At 47.3% G+C, this 15,887-nt stretch overlaps 1 long non-coding RNA gene across 2 annotated transcripts; it reads left to right on the top strand.

Moving 5' to 3' along the window:
- Positions 1 to 12,364: 12,364 nt before the first annotated feature.
- Positions 12,365 to 15,812, top strand: LOC147366615 (uncharacterized). 2 transcript variants are annotated; one of them, XR_015169405.1, is made up of 3 exons: positions 12,365 to 12,507; positions 12,936 to 12,964; positions 15,357 to 15,812. It is a non-coding gene; the product is annotated as an uncharacterized LOC147366615 (long non-coding RNA). The 2 variants fall into 2 exon arrangements; XR_015169404.1 differs by lacking the exon at positions 12,365 to 12,507 and having other exon boundaries at positions 12,835 to 12,964.
- The last annotated feature ends 75 nt before the right edge of the window (positions 15,813 to 15,887 follow it).

Raw genomic sequence — 15,887 nt, 5'->3', positions numbered from 1 at the left:
CCTTTTCTTCTTTGCCTTTTGCTTCTCTTCTTTTCACAGCTATTTGTAAGGCCTCCCAGGCAGCCGTTCTGCCTTTGGCATTGCTTCTTCTTGGGGATGGTCTTGGTCCCTGTCTCCTGTACAATGTCACAAACCTCTGTCCATAGTTCTTCAGGGACTCTCGTCTATCAGATTAAATCTTTTGAATCTATTTCTCACTTCCACTGTATAATCGTAAGGTATTTGATGTAGGTCATCCCTGAATGGTCTAGTGGTTTTCCCTACTTTCTTCAATTTAAGTCTGAATTAGGCAATAATGGGTTTATGATCTGAGCCACAGTCAGCTCCCGGTCTTGTTTTTGCTGACTGTCTAGAGCTTCTCCATCTTTGGCTGCAAAGAATATAATCAATATGAGTTTAGTGTTGGCTATCTGGTGATGTCCATGTATAGAGTCTTCTCTTGTGTTGTTGGAAGAGGGTGTTTGCTATGACTAGTGCATTCTTTTGGCAAAACTCTATTATTCTTTGCCCTCCTTCATTCTGTACTCCAAGACAAAATTTGCCTGTTACTCCAGGTGTTTCTTGACTTCCTACTTTTGCATTCCAGTCCCCTATAATGAAAAGGACATGTTGTTTTGGGTTTTAGTTCTAGAAGGTCTTGTAGGTCTTTATAGAACAGTTCAATTTCAGCTTCTTCAGCATTAGTGGTCAGGGCATAGATTTGGATTACTGTGATATTGAATGGTTTGCCTTGGAAATGAACAGAGATCATTCTGTCTTTTTTAAGATTGCATCCAAGTACTGCATTTTGGAGTCTTTTGTTGACTATAATGGCTACTCCATTTTCTTTTAAGAGTTGGAGATAACTGTCCCATATTCCTACATGCCTTGATGGGGGAAGGGGAAGTGTCACACAGGCCCTCAAAGGAGAGGAAAAGGGTTACTGCTCAGCTGATATGCAAAGTCACTTGTATGGGGTTATCTCTCATCGTCACTATCTTCCTTTCAAAATCAAAAGGTTTCTCTCTCTGTCTTAATTCTTTCCCTCTTCCCTTGTGGCTCAGCTGGTAAAGAATCTGCCCGCAATGCGGGAGACCTGGGTTTGATACCTGGGTTGGGAAGATGCCCTGGAGAAGGGAAAGGCTACCCACTCTAGTATTCTGGCCTGGAGAATTCCATGGACTGTATATAGTCCATGGGGTCGCAAAGAGTCAGACACGACTGAGTGACTTTCACTTTCTCTTCTCTCAGCAGGAGTGGAAGGACTTGATCTCTTTAACAAGACGAGACAGGTAGGGTACCAGGTCTGGCCCATGCGGAGGGTCCATGTAGGTCTTCGTTACCACATATGACCCAGGAGGGCCACATGGTCAGGAGACCCCCCTCACAGTCCTTCCCCCATTAACTCACAGTGAGGGTGGGAGGCGGGGGAGGGAGACAGCAAGAGAAGGCTGTGGAGGAAGTGGGGAGCCCGACTCTTCCGAGTACAAGGAAGTACTGGGGAGAAGGGCAAAGAGATGATGGGAGCAGAGCTGTGGGACAGCAAAAGATATCCCCCAGTTGGGGTCACTTGGGGGAGACCAGTGGTGGACTCCACTGGATAAGATGAGAGACACTCTGATAGCAAATGGTTTCTGCCCAGCTATGCCTGTGACTGGGCAGTAAAGGGCACCTCCTTTTGAACCCCCCAACCCCCTCCCACTCGGGACAGAGCCTCAGGGTATGTTGGGTTGAGCAGATTGGAGGAGGCTCTGATGGTGAGCTTTCCTGAACCCCTGGGAGGACCAGGGTCTGGCTGTTAGGCTGTGGTGAGTGGGCTCGGTCAACCCACAAACTGGAGGGCAAATCACTAGAGCTCAGTGTTGTTGCTGCTGTTCAGTCACTCAGTCGTGTCGGACTCTCTGTGACCCCAGGGACCGCAGCACACCAGGCTTCTCTGTCCCTCACTGTCTTCTGGAGTTTGCTCAAACTCATGTCCATTGAGTTGATGATGCCATCCAACCATCTTATCCTCTGTTGCCCCTTTCTCCTGCTGCCTTCAATCTTTCCTAGCGTCAAGGTCTTTTCCAATGTGTCAGCTCTTTGCATCAGGTGGTCAAAGTATTGGAGCATCAGTCCTTCAACATTAGTCCTTCCAGTGAATATTCAGGGTTGATCTCTTGCAGTTCAAGGGACTCTCAAGAGTCTTCTCCAGCACCACAGTTAGAAAGCATCGATTCCTCGGCGCTCAGCCTTCATGGGTCCCAGCAAAACCCAGACCCAAAGTACCACGTCCTAGCAATGTCAGGACTGGTTTGGGGCAGCAAAGGATGGGGGTGGGTGCCAGGGGATTTCAGGAGGAAGACAGCCAGCCAAGGAGGACTTCCAGCTGTGTGTGGGCAGGGGAGGGAAGTGGAGAAAAACAGATTAAGGGGCAAAAGGGGGGAAAAAATAGAAGTCTCAGGAAATGTTCAGAAAGGTTACAGCCCTGGTGGAGGAATTAGGCAGAGTGGGCTTGAACGGGAGGAAATGGTCTTGTCGGCAGTCCTTCCAGGGGGCTAGGGTGAAGGACTGGGAGCAGGGCAGTCAGCAAGAGTGATGGATTCAGGAAAAGAATAAATAGGGTGAGAGAAGTCTCCAGGCAGGATGGAGGGCTGGCTTGGCAGGCAGAAAACTTCAGTGTGCAGACACTAAATCTGACCTAAGAGGGAGGGAGCAGGAACGGGTGGGAGTTGGCGGCGGGGCGTGGTTGCTGTGAAAAAACCTTGAAGGTGGATTGAGTGAGGTTACAAATAAACAGCTGCAAGGAGTGAGGATGATGTGAACAGTAAATGTGAACAGAAAAACACTTGCAGCACGCATGTAGCCTCCAAGGAGAACCGCCAATGATCAGAGGCACCTAAGCCCCTACTGGGGTCTTCCAGTACTGCGTGGTCTACACAGGCTGTTTGGAGTCTGGAGACACTTTCAACACCGCATTTAAGTGACTCGAATTTGCTGTTATTTTATGAGTCAAGAAGAAAGAAAGAAAAATTGGTGACAGACGAAGACATGCTGTTCATTGCAAGGTGCATCCTGATTTCAGGGATATTTAAACATGGGAGCAGGAGGGGGACAGGAAATCTGCATTTTAAAGTCAGTGAGTCATAGCAGGACAAGGAGCTGAATGTAGACTGCACACAGATCCATGAGAAAGACCCAGTCTGCAGTTGCTTCTGTCTTGGCTCTTGTGAAGAGCACATACACGGCTTCACAGCTTACGAAAGAACGTGTGTCCTTTGACAACCTAAATGTCCATCGACAGATGAATGGAGAAAAAAAGATGTGGTGCATAAATAAAACAGAATATTACTCAACCACTAAAAGGAAAGAAATAGGGTCATTTGTAGAGATGTCGATGGATCTAGAGTCTGTCATACAGAGTGAAGTAAGTCAGAAAGAGAAAAGCAAATATTGGACCAAGGGATTCATGCTAATACAGCCTTGCAAAAATATTCCTTGAAACAAATATGTCATAGTAACATCTCCTTCCTGGATAGTCACATATAAATTTAACATGTGAAAATGGTTACATTGAAGTGTTTCACTTTGCGATTATTTTGTAGCTTGTGAAGCGGTATATGTACAACCGTGTGTTAGTCATTGCTCCCTTAAACAAAAATTGTGAAAATCCTTAGTATGGTGCTTGCATTCATGTCTTTGATAGCATTATTCAAAAAGAATTGGAGGCTTTTTTCCCACAAAATGCTTGCCATTTATTTTGTGTATATATAGATATATTTGTGAGAATATTTGACACTACATGATTTTTGTGTGAAGTGAAAGTCACTCAGTCATGTCTGACTCTTTGCAACCCCATGGAACGTAGCCTGCCAGGCTCCTCTGTCCATGGAATTCTCCAGGCCAGAATACTGGAGTGGTGAGAGAAGTCTCCAGGCAGGATGGAGGGCTGGCTTGGCAGGCAGAAAACTTCAGTGTGCAAAAACACTCAAGCTGATTAGGGGATCTTCCCAACCCAGGAATCGAACCCAGTCTCCCGCATTGCAGGCAGATTCTTTTTACCATCTGAGCCACCAGGGAAGCCCAAGAACACCTGAGTGGGTAGCCTACCCCTTCTCCAGCGGATCTTCCCGACCCAGGAATCAAACCGGGGTCTCCTGCATTGCAGGTGGATTCTTTATCAGCTGAGCCACCAGGGGAGCCAGTAGCTCAGCTGGTAAAATTTTATGTGGTCAAATCTAAAATAAATAAATTACATGACTTCCTATATTCAAGGTTCTGAGTGGAGGATTCAGGAAGGAAATAAACAGAGTTCTAGTGAACAAAGTTCTAACAAGAGTAGAACTTACTTAACAGGTGTAAAGTAATCTTACAGCCCATATTGAGAGCTATAATGTGCTAGAAACGTGTTAGACGCAGAGAATTAGGCTCAATGTTTGAGATGGGCTCGTGCCTCACGAAATTTAAAACCCAGGAAAGAAAACAGAAGCTCTGCACCCGAGTCCTCCTTCTTTGGTCCCACCACCGCTTCCAGGCGATCACAGGATCAAGAGCCTACCTTACTCTGCCAGTAACTAGCTAATCGCTGTGGGCAAACTACTTGACTTCTGGGAGTTTCCGTTACTTTAATCCTAAAATGAAGATGCTAAACCAAAGGGCCGCTGAGGTTACACTAGGAGTTTATGGGAAAAGACAGCAGATGACACCATGGTAAAAATGATTACCCTTGACGGAAGACCTGTTGAGAAAAACATCAAAGGCGTTCGTTTAAAAATTTTTTCCACATGAGGGACTTCCCTGATGGTCCAGTGGCTAAGACCCCAAGTTCCCAATGCAGGAATCCTGGGCTTGATCCCTGGTCAGGGAACATAATCCCACAGGCTATAGCTAATAATCTTTAGTTGAATGCTGCAACTAAAGATTCTGCATGCCGCAACTAAGACCTGGCACAGCCAAATAAAATAAATATTAAAAACAAAATAGTAAAAATAAAAAATTTCCAGGTAATATGTTATCCTTTCAAAATTCCAGTAAAACCTTGAACAGTGACCTTCTTCTAAATAATGACCACATTCCCATATGTGCAAAATGCTGCATACAATTTCAGGGGACATTGGCATCTAAAACCCACCCACAGAAAGCCGCCAGAAATCACAAAGCCCAAGTTACAAACCTTTGATCTAAGTCTAAGGATTTAACATATAACATGGTGACTATAGTTGACACTGCATTGTATAATAGAAATTTGCTGAGAGAATAGAACTTAAATGTTTGCAACAACAACAGTGAAAAAGAACCTTTGATGTAGTCCTTGAAGACGAGGAAACCAGAGAGGAGGAACAATAGAGAGAAAAAAAACGCGGCGCTCCGGTTTCCCAGTATACCCGGACGGTGTGGCTTAAAAAGAGGGTGTGTCTGTGAATATAAACCTACTTGTTTAACCATAGCTCCTGAGAAAAGTTTTCACAAAGATGGTTCTCTTTCTGGTGATAATGGAAAGACATACACACGCCAACACATTCATGGCAACTCAGGAAGAGAGACTCAGGGCTGGAAGAACCCAGATATCTGATATTGAAACAGGAAGGAGAATCCTAGGAAAGTCTTTAAAAAAAAAAACCCACCAGCATTAGAGTATCTTCCTGACCCGCTCCCCACACACTTGCTAATATTCTCTAGACAGTTTATCAACAAGGAATTAGGCTAATGAGAAGGCTTGCATTTACAGAGCTTAAACTGCAGTGTGGGACAGCTGAGCTCCTTGCAGGCAGGAAGTGTGACTGTGGCCCTCTTGTCCCAGGCAGTTCTTGGCACATCATAAGTGCTTGACCCATGTTTGCAGAATAAATGATGCTTGGAAGGCCATGCAGTGATGAGAGTGGGGTGAGTTCTTTGATCTTAGCTGCGGAACGTGGAATCTAGGAGGCTTCCCAGGTGGCTCAGTGGTAAAGAATCTGCCTGCCATTGCAGGAGACTCTAGAGACACTAGTTCAATCCCAGGGTCAGAAAGATCCCCTGGAGAAAGAAATGGCTACCCACTCCAGTATTCTTGCCTGGAAAATTCCATGGACAGAGGAGCCTAGAAGGCTCCAATCCATCGCGTTGCAAAGAGTCGGACATGACTGAGTGCACACACACACACAGACACATTCTCACAGTTCTTGAGGCTGGAAGCCCAAGACCAAGGAGTGAACAGGGTTGGTTTCTTCCGAGGCCTCTCTCCTGGCTGTGTAGACAGCCATCCTCCCCTCACATCTTCACACAGTCTTCTTTCTGTGTGTCTGTGTCCTAATCTCCTCTTCTTATCCAGACAGAGTCCTATTGGATTAGTGCCCACCTTAATTAATCAGCTCGTTTAACTCAATTACCTCTTGAAAAGCCCTGTGTCCAAATACAGTCGCATTCCTCAGAGTGCCCTGGGGTTAGCGCTTCAGAATATGACTGTAGTGGGGAGCCAGGGGGGCGTATGCAATTAAGCCCATACCTCCGGGAAAGGTTTTGAAAGTACCGACATCCGTACTCCACCTTCAGAGATCCAGAGACTGGGTTTGATCAGAGGCCCAAATTAGCTTTTAGTACTTAAAAGTGTTTTCAGTTTCTTTTTTAAAGTTCCCCAGCTGACTGGAACACCCCTAAGCAAAAGGAAAAGCCGGACGCGATACGATGCCAACAGGGTACCAGCCCACACGATGAGGTGAAGTCCAACAGAGGTTCATAGAAGGAGCGTCCGGCCGACATAACCAGAGACTTTGACAAAGGCTTTCCAGTGGGTTGGGGGGATGGGAAGATGTCCATTGACAGAGCAGGGTGGGGCCTCCAGCAACTTTGTAAGCAGGGCCTTGCTTGATAGAGCGAATGCGTGCCTCTCAGGAGGGTGGCATTGCCTGGCTTGGGGAAGAAGGGAAAGAGAAAGCAGACACTGCAGCTGGGAGCCATGGTAGGCTTCTGAGCAGGGGCGAGATGTCGTAAATATGGTGATCGCCCAAGATCAATGAGCAGGATCGTGTGGAGGGCCAACGCAGTGTAATGGCCAGGTGGGGATGTTTTCACGGCAACAGTAGCCGTGCGTGCGCACTTACACACACACACACACACACACACACACACACACACACGGGGGAGGGGCACTTCTTCAGAGCACTCGGTGAATCTGAACCACAGCTCAGAAAGAGTTCATAAAACCTAAAGAATTCTTAACTGGACATAAGAAATCATACAGTATACAATCCTTTATGTAGTTCAAAATAGGAATGATGCATCCATGTTGTTAAAAGAGAGGGACTTCCCTGGAGGTCCAGTAGCTGGGACTCTGTGCTCCCAATGCAGGGGGCTTAGGTTTGATCCCTGGTCAGGGAACTAGATCCCACATGCTGCAACTAAGACCTAGCACAGCCAAATAAATAAATATTTAAAAAAATAGTAAATAAAAGAGAGGTTGTTGTTGTTCAGTCACTCAGTTGTCTGACTCTTTGCTACCCCATCGACTGCAGCACACCAGGCTTCCCTGTCCTTCACCATCTCCCGGAATTTGTTCAAACTCATGTCCATTGAGTCGGCAATGCCATCCAGTCATCTCATCCTCTGTCGCCTCCTTCTCATTCTGCCCTCAGTCTTTTCCAGCACCAGGGTCTTTTCCAATGAGCTCGCTCTTGGCATCAGGTGGCCAAAGTATTGGAGTTTCAGCTTCAGCATCGGTCGTCCCAATGAATATTCAGGGTTGATTTCCTTTAGGATTGACTGGTTTGATCTTGCAATCCAAGGGACTCTCAAGAGTCTTCTCCAGCACCACAGTCCAAAGGCATCAATTCTTTGGCATTCAGCCTTTTTTATTGTCCCGCTCTCACACCTATGCGTGACTACTGGAAAAACCATTGTTTTGACTATCCGGACCTTTGTAGGCAGAGTTAGAGGAGAGGACAGTAGCCCTATGCAAGGCAGAGGGAAAGGCTGAAGGTTGCAAACACACCGAGGACCGCTCTGGAATACTGGTGATGTTCTTGTTCTTTTTTTATTTTATTTTAATTTTAGTTTTTTTTTAAAGTATCATTGAATTACAGTATTGTGTTGGTGATGTTCTGACTATTGATCTATGTGGTGGTTGTACTGGCCTGCTAAGTGATAATACATCCAGCTCTCTACTCCCAACTTATATGCTTTTCTGCATGTATGTTGTATTTCAACAAGAACAAAATTTTATTTTATTTTTTTGGCCACACTGAGAGGCATGAGGGATCTCAGCTACAAGACCAGGGACTGAACCAGCGCCACCTGCATTGGAAGGTGCCGTCTTAACCGCTGGACAACCAGCGAAGTCCCTGAAGTTTAATTTTTCAAAAAGCTTCATGAGTGGCAGCCTGGACGGGAGGGGAGTTTGGGAGAGAGTGGGTGCATGCCTGTGAATGGCTGAGCCCCTTCACAGGTCACCTGAAACATCACAGCATTGTTTGTTACTCGGTTACACCCCAGCACAAAATAAAAGTTTTTTTTAAAAAACTTCATGATGTCCCATTGAAGAGATTTATTACAAATATGCAACCAATACTCTAAGGGTGGGCATTTCCCTCTGAGGTCATTATAGACGACACTGAAATAAATGGCCTTGTAAACACAAAAAAATTTTCAAAGAACTCTTAAAAACCAACATGCATAAAGCTCTTATCAGCTTACAAAGTGATTGTATCCATAAATCTATAAATATATACAGGTAAGTTAATATTTACTTATAGAATTGTCTTGAAATCATGTATAAATATAATAGCATTTATATAAGATAAATACATACACGCAAGTGTTATCTCATTGCTCCTGCAATGACCTACGCAGAGAGCAGGGGCCGGGAAAGCCCCCTGAACAAAGGAGAAACTGGACGGGCAGAGTGCCAGGCTCTGCTACTTCTTGGCCCCAGCTTGCAGGCGCCCTGGGAAGCTTCCCTCAGCCTGCCTTCTCATCCCCAGCAAGGCCCCCACCCGTCCATGAGGGTTGGTGGAAAGCAAAAGAGAAGCAGTCTATTCTTGACAAAATGGAAACCAAGGACCCCTGGCCCTTAAACGATTCTGCATCCACCGAGGGAAAGCTACTGTGACAGCAAGTGTCCAGATTCAAAAACAGGAAGGGGGAAACCAGCGCAGGGCCGATTTGGAACTGTTCCATGGAAGTGGAATGAATAACTCCGAATCCTGCTTTCTCTGACACTCACGGTGGCCTCCGTGAGCGGGGCAGCTCGTTTCCTTGGAAATGTTTTTGTCATTTTGTCATCAGGCTTCTCGCAGTAGGGGGGCAAAGTGGGAGGTTCTGGGGGAGAGGTAAAGGGAGGGAGAAGGGGCAGGGGAGGGGTCACCTTGAGCCAGATGCTGCTGAGGAAGGAAAGGCAGAGAAGATGCGGGTACCCAGCCCCGGGGGAGGTCGAGGAGTGCAGGCTTGGCGGGGGGCAGGGTGGGGGTGCCTCTGAGTTCACAGTCCTATCTCTGTGTTAGTCCGGGTTCTTTAGAGGAACAGAACCCATGGGATGTATACAGATTCACAGAAAGAGATTCATCATGAGGGATTGGGGCAGGCACTTATGGAGGCTGAGGAGTCCCACAGTCTGCTGTCTGCAAGCTGGAGGGCCAGGAGTGCCATCCCATCAGACAACCGAGGCCTGAGCAGCAGGTACAAGTCCTGGTAGCGGCAGAAGGCCCAGAACCGGGAGCTGGGTGTCCAAAGGCAGACAAGGGCTGTCCCAGCGCAAGCAGTGAGAGAATTCTCCTTCCTCAGCCTTTTTGTCCTCTCCAGGCTCTCGATGGTGCCCACCCCGTTGGAAGACCATCTTCTTTATTCAGCTGATGATTCAAATACTAATCTCTTCCAGAAACACCCTCACAAACACACACTCAGAAACAATGTCTTAATCGCTAACTGGGCACACACTGACCTTACCAAGTTGACACACAAAATAGACCATCACACACCGGTTCTAACAAATGACCTAAAATAACCTGGGGAAGCCACGGGGTGCGAGAATAGTGGAGAGGGACCTCTCTAGCGGCCTAGTGGTTAAGACTTTGCCTTCCAAGGCAGGGAGTGCAGGTTTGATTTTGGTCGGGAAGCTGAGACCCCATATGCCTCCTGGCCAAAAGTCCAATATGTAAAACAGAAGCAATATTGTAACAAATTGAATAAAGACTTTAATTATGGCCCACATCAAAAAAAAAAAAACAGTGGGAAATCCCCGTCCCCTGCTCAGGTGGAGGTACACCCGGCCAGCACTCCACTCATGACCCTTCAGTGGGATGGAGGCAGAACATGCTACTTGAGTCTTTTCTCTTCTGGACAATGGATGGGAGCAGTTTGTGTGTGAAGTCTGGAGGTGGAAGGGGCTGCAGGGAGACAGGCCTTGAATCTGGAGCTTGCTGGGCAACCATCCAACCGTCAAAGCTGTTTCCTCCCCTGTGTGGTGGGGACAACAGTGTTTACCAGGAAGTTGGTGATGATGTTACGAAGCACCTGGCACACAGTAGGACATCAATAAAGATTAGGTCTCCCTTTCAGTTTAGCTCATTAAATTCTTGGCTATGCAATTCAACTTACCCAATCAATGTATGTGACTATCTCCACCCAAAATTCAGGAGAGGAGATGCTGTACCTTATCCTGATTTCCTGTTTCTGCCCTAAACTCCTTTAGCACTTCCTGTCTCATTCTCATGCTGACTGTGTAGCTGTCGTGTGTGTGTGTGTGTGCATGCGTGTGCACAGCTTATTTCTCCCGCTGTATTAAAAGAGGGTTGGGGGTGAGAATCAGGCATTTGTTCTGGGGTCCCCAGTGCATGGCACCTGGCAGCATGTTTGCTCAGGAAATATGTGTTGAGTATCTGCATAAGTAATGGCCTATGAATCTCTACCTGAGGTTGACCCGATACAGAGTCAGTGAGGTCAGCACTGGGATTTCAAAGCATTCGAGGGCCCTTTGATGGTTCTGGCACTATTTGGAACCAAGAATGACCTACCCTTTGAGACTGCTTGGTTCATCCATCAGAGATATCAGTTTCTACTGTCTGCTCTTTGGGCTGAGGTTGTGCTGTTTGAGTGGTACCCAAGCCACTGCCCTGGTTTATCTGTTATGCTTGGCTGCCCTCACCACCCCCCTCATCTCAGGGCCTGGGGCTGCTGAATCCCAAGTGCCATTCCAAGAGAGAGGCTCATCCTCTGAAGTACCCTAACCTTGACCTCACTGATTCTATACCAGATCAATCTCAGATGGAGAATCACAGGCCACTCTGTCCAATGAGTGCTCATCATTTACTCATTCAGTTGCTCAACACACATTCCTGAGTACCTCCAAGGTGCCATGCACTGACCCCAAAATAAATGTCCTAGTTCTCACCCCCAGCCATCTCCTAGTACAGTAGGAGAAATAAGTTGTGCATACCTGTGTCATTCAGGGTCCCCATGGGAAACACAGGGCACAGTCCAAGGGTTAATTGAAGGTTGTTTAGGGAAGAAACAGGACTTCCCTGAGTCTTTACTCAGTGGTAACGAATCTGTCTGCAATTCAGGGACAAGGGTTAAGGTCAATTCCTGGGTTGGGAAGATCCCCTGGAGTAGGAGATGGCAAACCACTCCAGTAGTCTCACTGAAAAATATCATGGACAGAGGAGCCTGGCAGGCTATAATCTGGGGGTCACAAAGAGTCGACACAACTGAGTGACTACGCAGGGAATAAACAAGGGGGAGCATGTCTAACACTCTGTGTCCAACAAGGGACAGAGATGTGCCTAGGAGACAGTGTCAGTGGGAAGCTATGCCTCAAGGGGCACCAGGGAGAAGATAGCACTGCTGAACAATGAGAGCTGAAGCTATGGAGCAGCCACCACATGGCTCTGAGTAAAAGAACACAGACATTGCCTAAGCTATTGCCTGGCAAGGAAGGGGAATGAAATATTCCAACCTCTCTCTCCTCTTTGCCTCTCATCTCCTGCTGGCGCTTCCCATTGGTCAAACCCAACCGGAAGCCAGAGGGCGAGGGAGCCCATGAGGTGAACCATGTAGGTCAACTCCTAGGTCAAAGGACTAAGAATAAATCAGGAAGGGCAGATGGAGATTTAACAAGCCAAACGCCCCAAATGAGATCAGCTTCCAGCCAGAGGAAGCCTTGGGCAGGGTCATCTAAGACTCTGAGTGCATTTCGGCTCCATAAACATGCTCCATAACCCTACTACCTGCCAGACACTGGGGAGTCAGAAGCCTGCCCAGAGGAGTCCACAGACTTGGCAGAGAAGCCAAATGACATCTTTTTTTTTTTTTTTTTAATCCTTCTTGAATCTGTTATCAACCTAGAACAACAGGTGGGAGGGACTCCAAACCTTGTCATCCCCACCCACCCTAGAAACCCAAAGCTTCATATGCTTTCTATCCTCTCTCGAGCGTCCTAAAAGAATGTGACTAGTAGAACTGACGTCATCCTATGAGACCAATCCATGCCTTCACTGGGCAGTGACTTACTGAAGACCTGCTACATTCTGGGCTTTGTCAAGAAGGACCAGGCGACTTCTCAGGACAGAGGAGTTCTTTAAGGTTCTACTCTCCAGGGAACTGGGAAACTCTTTGATTGAAAACAACACAAAGAGCCTCCCATCTCCTCTGGTCTCTTCCCTTCCCCTCCTGGCACAAAGTATTGGTCAGGGAAGCGGCTAATGGGGGTGATGGGGCATGTGTGGAGAAGGCAGAGGATGAGGGAGCTCCTTGTACTGTTCTCAAAACTTTTCTGTAGCTTTGGAAGTTCTTCAAATTAAGTGTTGGTCACTTAAAGAGCACAAGTAGTATGGACTTGGGATCAGGTGGAGACCACTGGGTGGAGGCAGCAGACATGAGAAGATGCCCCCCTCCCCAGTCAGGCCATTGCACTGACCCGTGGACAGAACTGTTCCCATGGAAGCACAGGCTGGGGGAGGGGCTTGGGCTCCTGTTCAGCTTTGCCGCTAACTCCATCCTTTATTCAGCAGCTTTCCGTGGATGACCTGCCTGCTACCAGGTATGGTGTTAAGTGCTGTGTGGGTGTGGATAAATTGCTTTCCCTCTCTAGGCCTTGCTTTCCTCATCTCTAAAATGAGTTATTTGGACTCAGTAATGTTTGTGGGTCTTTCTAATGCTCACCCTTTCTGAACCCATAAGAAAGGCTCCAGGCCATCTCATGTCTGGTCCTTGAAGACGGATGCTGGGGACTTTCGCAGTAAGGTTAAGACTAGCTTTGTCCAGCATAAAGAAGGCAAAAAGGAGAGAAGCAGGAAGGTCAGCCACAACCCCTCCAAGGTCCAGGGCTTCCCTTTGGTAGCTGTAAAACCGTGAACTTGGGCTAATGAATGAACCTGTCTGCACCTGGTCACCTCTCCTGTATGAAGTGGTGATGTCAGCACCTGCCCTCAGGGCTCTGTTGGGGATTCCCTGAGCCCTCCCTGCCCACGCAGTGCCTTCCCTCTTCCCCTTCCCTCCTCGAATAGCATCTCAGCACCCCCACCCCCACCCCGCCAGCCCCGAGGAGCCTGCTTCGTACTGACCTCCTTGGATGAAAGGCACTGGGGCAACAGGAAGGACTGTTGTTTTAACTGCTCTGCGTTTCCTCCCATTGTCTCCAGCATTATAAACAAGCCTATTCCCCAAAGCCACATCTGATAATCCAGCTGCAGGAGGTCAGTGGTCAAGCAATCAGAAGTGCTTTTAGCTGGGATTAGGTAATTCAGAGCTGGGCTTGATGCCCGCAGCAGGTCGGAACCAACCCATCCTTGATGACACGGGGACTGAGCTGGGCATAGATGCCTCTCAGCAGGGAAGATGTCAGATGCCCAAACAGTGACCAGGGCAAGGGTCAGCCCATGCACACGGCTCCCTGAGACAGCTCCCCAGGCAGCCCAGCCTCAGAACCTGAGGTCATGACAAAAACCCTGCTCAAGGGAGGCCCTTTGCAATATACAAAGCACTTTCACCCACTCTCAGCTGTTCCTTGCAACTACTTCGTAAGGGAGATAGGCAGAGTGTTTAGAGGGAGAGAACCTGGGGCCCAGAGATTAGACACGTCTACTGAAGGTCCACAGAGCAGGTAAGGAGAGAGCAGAGCCTTCTGGATCAGATTTCTGGGCTCAGATGGTCGGAAGCTTCGGCCCCTCCAGGCTTATCACAGAGTCTGCCCCTGAGTGGAGCTCACAGTCTCCTTCAGTGTTTCTCTAATGACTGAAATCAAGCCAATTAGGGGACACATTAAAGCCACACTTACTGTGTGTGATGTTGTGTGGGGACCAGAAGAGTCCTCCAGGTCTTTGTGGCATTAATTGGAGGAATTATGCTGTTGTTTAGTCGCTAAGTCGTATCCAACTCTTTGCGACCCCATGGACAATAGTCTACCAGGCTCCTCTGCCCATGGGATTTCCCAGGCAAAAATGCTGGAGTCCAGCAAAAAAAAAAAAAAAAATGCTGGAGCGCGCTGCCATTTCCTTCTCCAGGGGATCGTCTCGACCCAGGGATTGAACCCACATCTCCCGCATTGGCAGGTGGATTCTTTACCACTGAGCCACCACAGAAGCCTTTAAACAGAGAAATAAGTGTATAAATAAAAAAGTTACATGTATATATACTTGAAAGAACTCCCCATTTAGTCAGGCAACCCACTAGATGTGTACTACGTGCTCTAGTTAATTACAGCTCGGCTGAGCTTTCCTGCAAGGAAGGGGTTAATAGAGCTGTTATTTGTGGTCACTTATTTCCCTAAATTGGTTGAGACAGCAGAGGAAAGGCTGGGGGGGGAATAGGAAGAGAGAGAGGAAAAATGGATTAGTTTCAAGATCAAAAGATGCTCAGAGATCCAAAAGGAAATACAAGCTCCAGGGGTGGGGGGATTTTCAGGACTCTGTATCCTCTTGATAAGGAACTAGTTCTTGGGATGGCCCCACCCTCCTGTCTGAAGCCCCAGGGCCAGGTCCCCTCGGCAGCGAGAGCAAGCGATGCACCCCCTCCCAGAGCCCATGAGCCGCTTAGGTGGTACAAACCCAGACCTGGAAGAAGCCCTAAATCCACAACAAGAAACATCTAAAAAGCACCTGCTTTGTAATGTTTTGTTACTTTCAGGTATGGCTTATGTCAATGCTATACATGAACACGAAACTATCGGCTCAGCTTGCCTGTGCAAAGTAAACACATTCGGACACATTTCCATTCATCCACAGGCATTTGTGATGCTCTACCGAGTTCTAACCAGTACTAAAGCAATGTGGTTAACCTTGAAGGTAAATGTATAAATGGAAGGATGAAGTAGGAACTTTCCATGGATGCTTGGGACTTCCACAAGAATCTGAGACTGATTCACATAGGAAAAGGGTTGAAGAAAGAATTGCAGTAATACATTGCCTTGATTTTTTGTTTTCTCACAAAATTAGATCAAACTTTCTGCTCAAATTTTTCGAGGGTTGGACTACTGGGACCAGAGCTGAGGACAAATAAGAAGGTTCACCAGATCGAGGAATGCAGATAAAACCTGTTAACTGTTCCACAGATTGATGGAGGAAATACACATGGGCACTTGGGGCCAGTCATTCTCAGCTCCTCTGCTCTCTGATAGAACAGGCACGTGTTGTTTCTGCTGAGGCCCTTGGATTATCTCCAGTTCTGGTCCCTGTTACTCCATTATCACCAGGAAAGTTGATGCAGCAGAGAGAGAAGGAGAGAGTGAAGGGGAGAGAGAGAGAGATTGACAGGACTTGGAGATAGTTTATAATCCAGGATTCGGCTAAAGCAGTTCTATCCTAGGTGTGTCCCATCTCTTTCCTTTGGCTTCTTGTTGATGTTTTCAATTTATTTAATAAACTGTGCTATTTGAGCATCTTACTGCAAAATGTAAGCCTTTCTATTTCATGACTCCCGGGAAAGCTTGGCTAAACACTACTTACGCTACCAAACCATCAAAATAT

This window comes from Bos grunniens, chromosome 8 (assembly GCF_055505025.1).
Source record: "Bos grunniens cultivar Pamir isolate PY7600 chromosome 8, Bosgru_T2T1.0, whole genome shotgun sequence".
Taxonomy (NCBI): Eukaryota; Metazoa; Chordata; class Mammalia; order Artiodactyla; family Bovidae; genus Bos; species Bos grunniens.
This window is presented reverse-complemented; position numbering and strand designations above follow the sequence as displayed.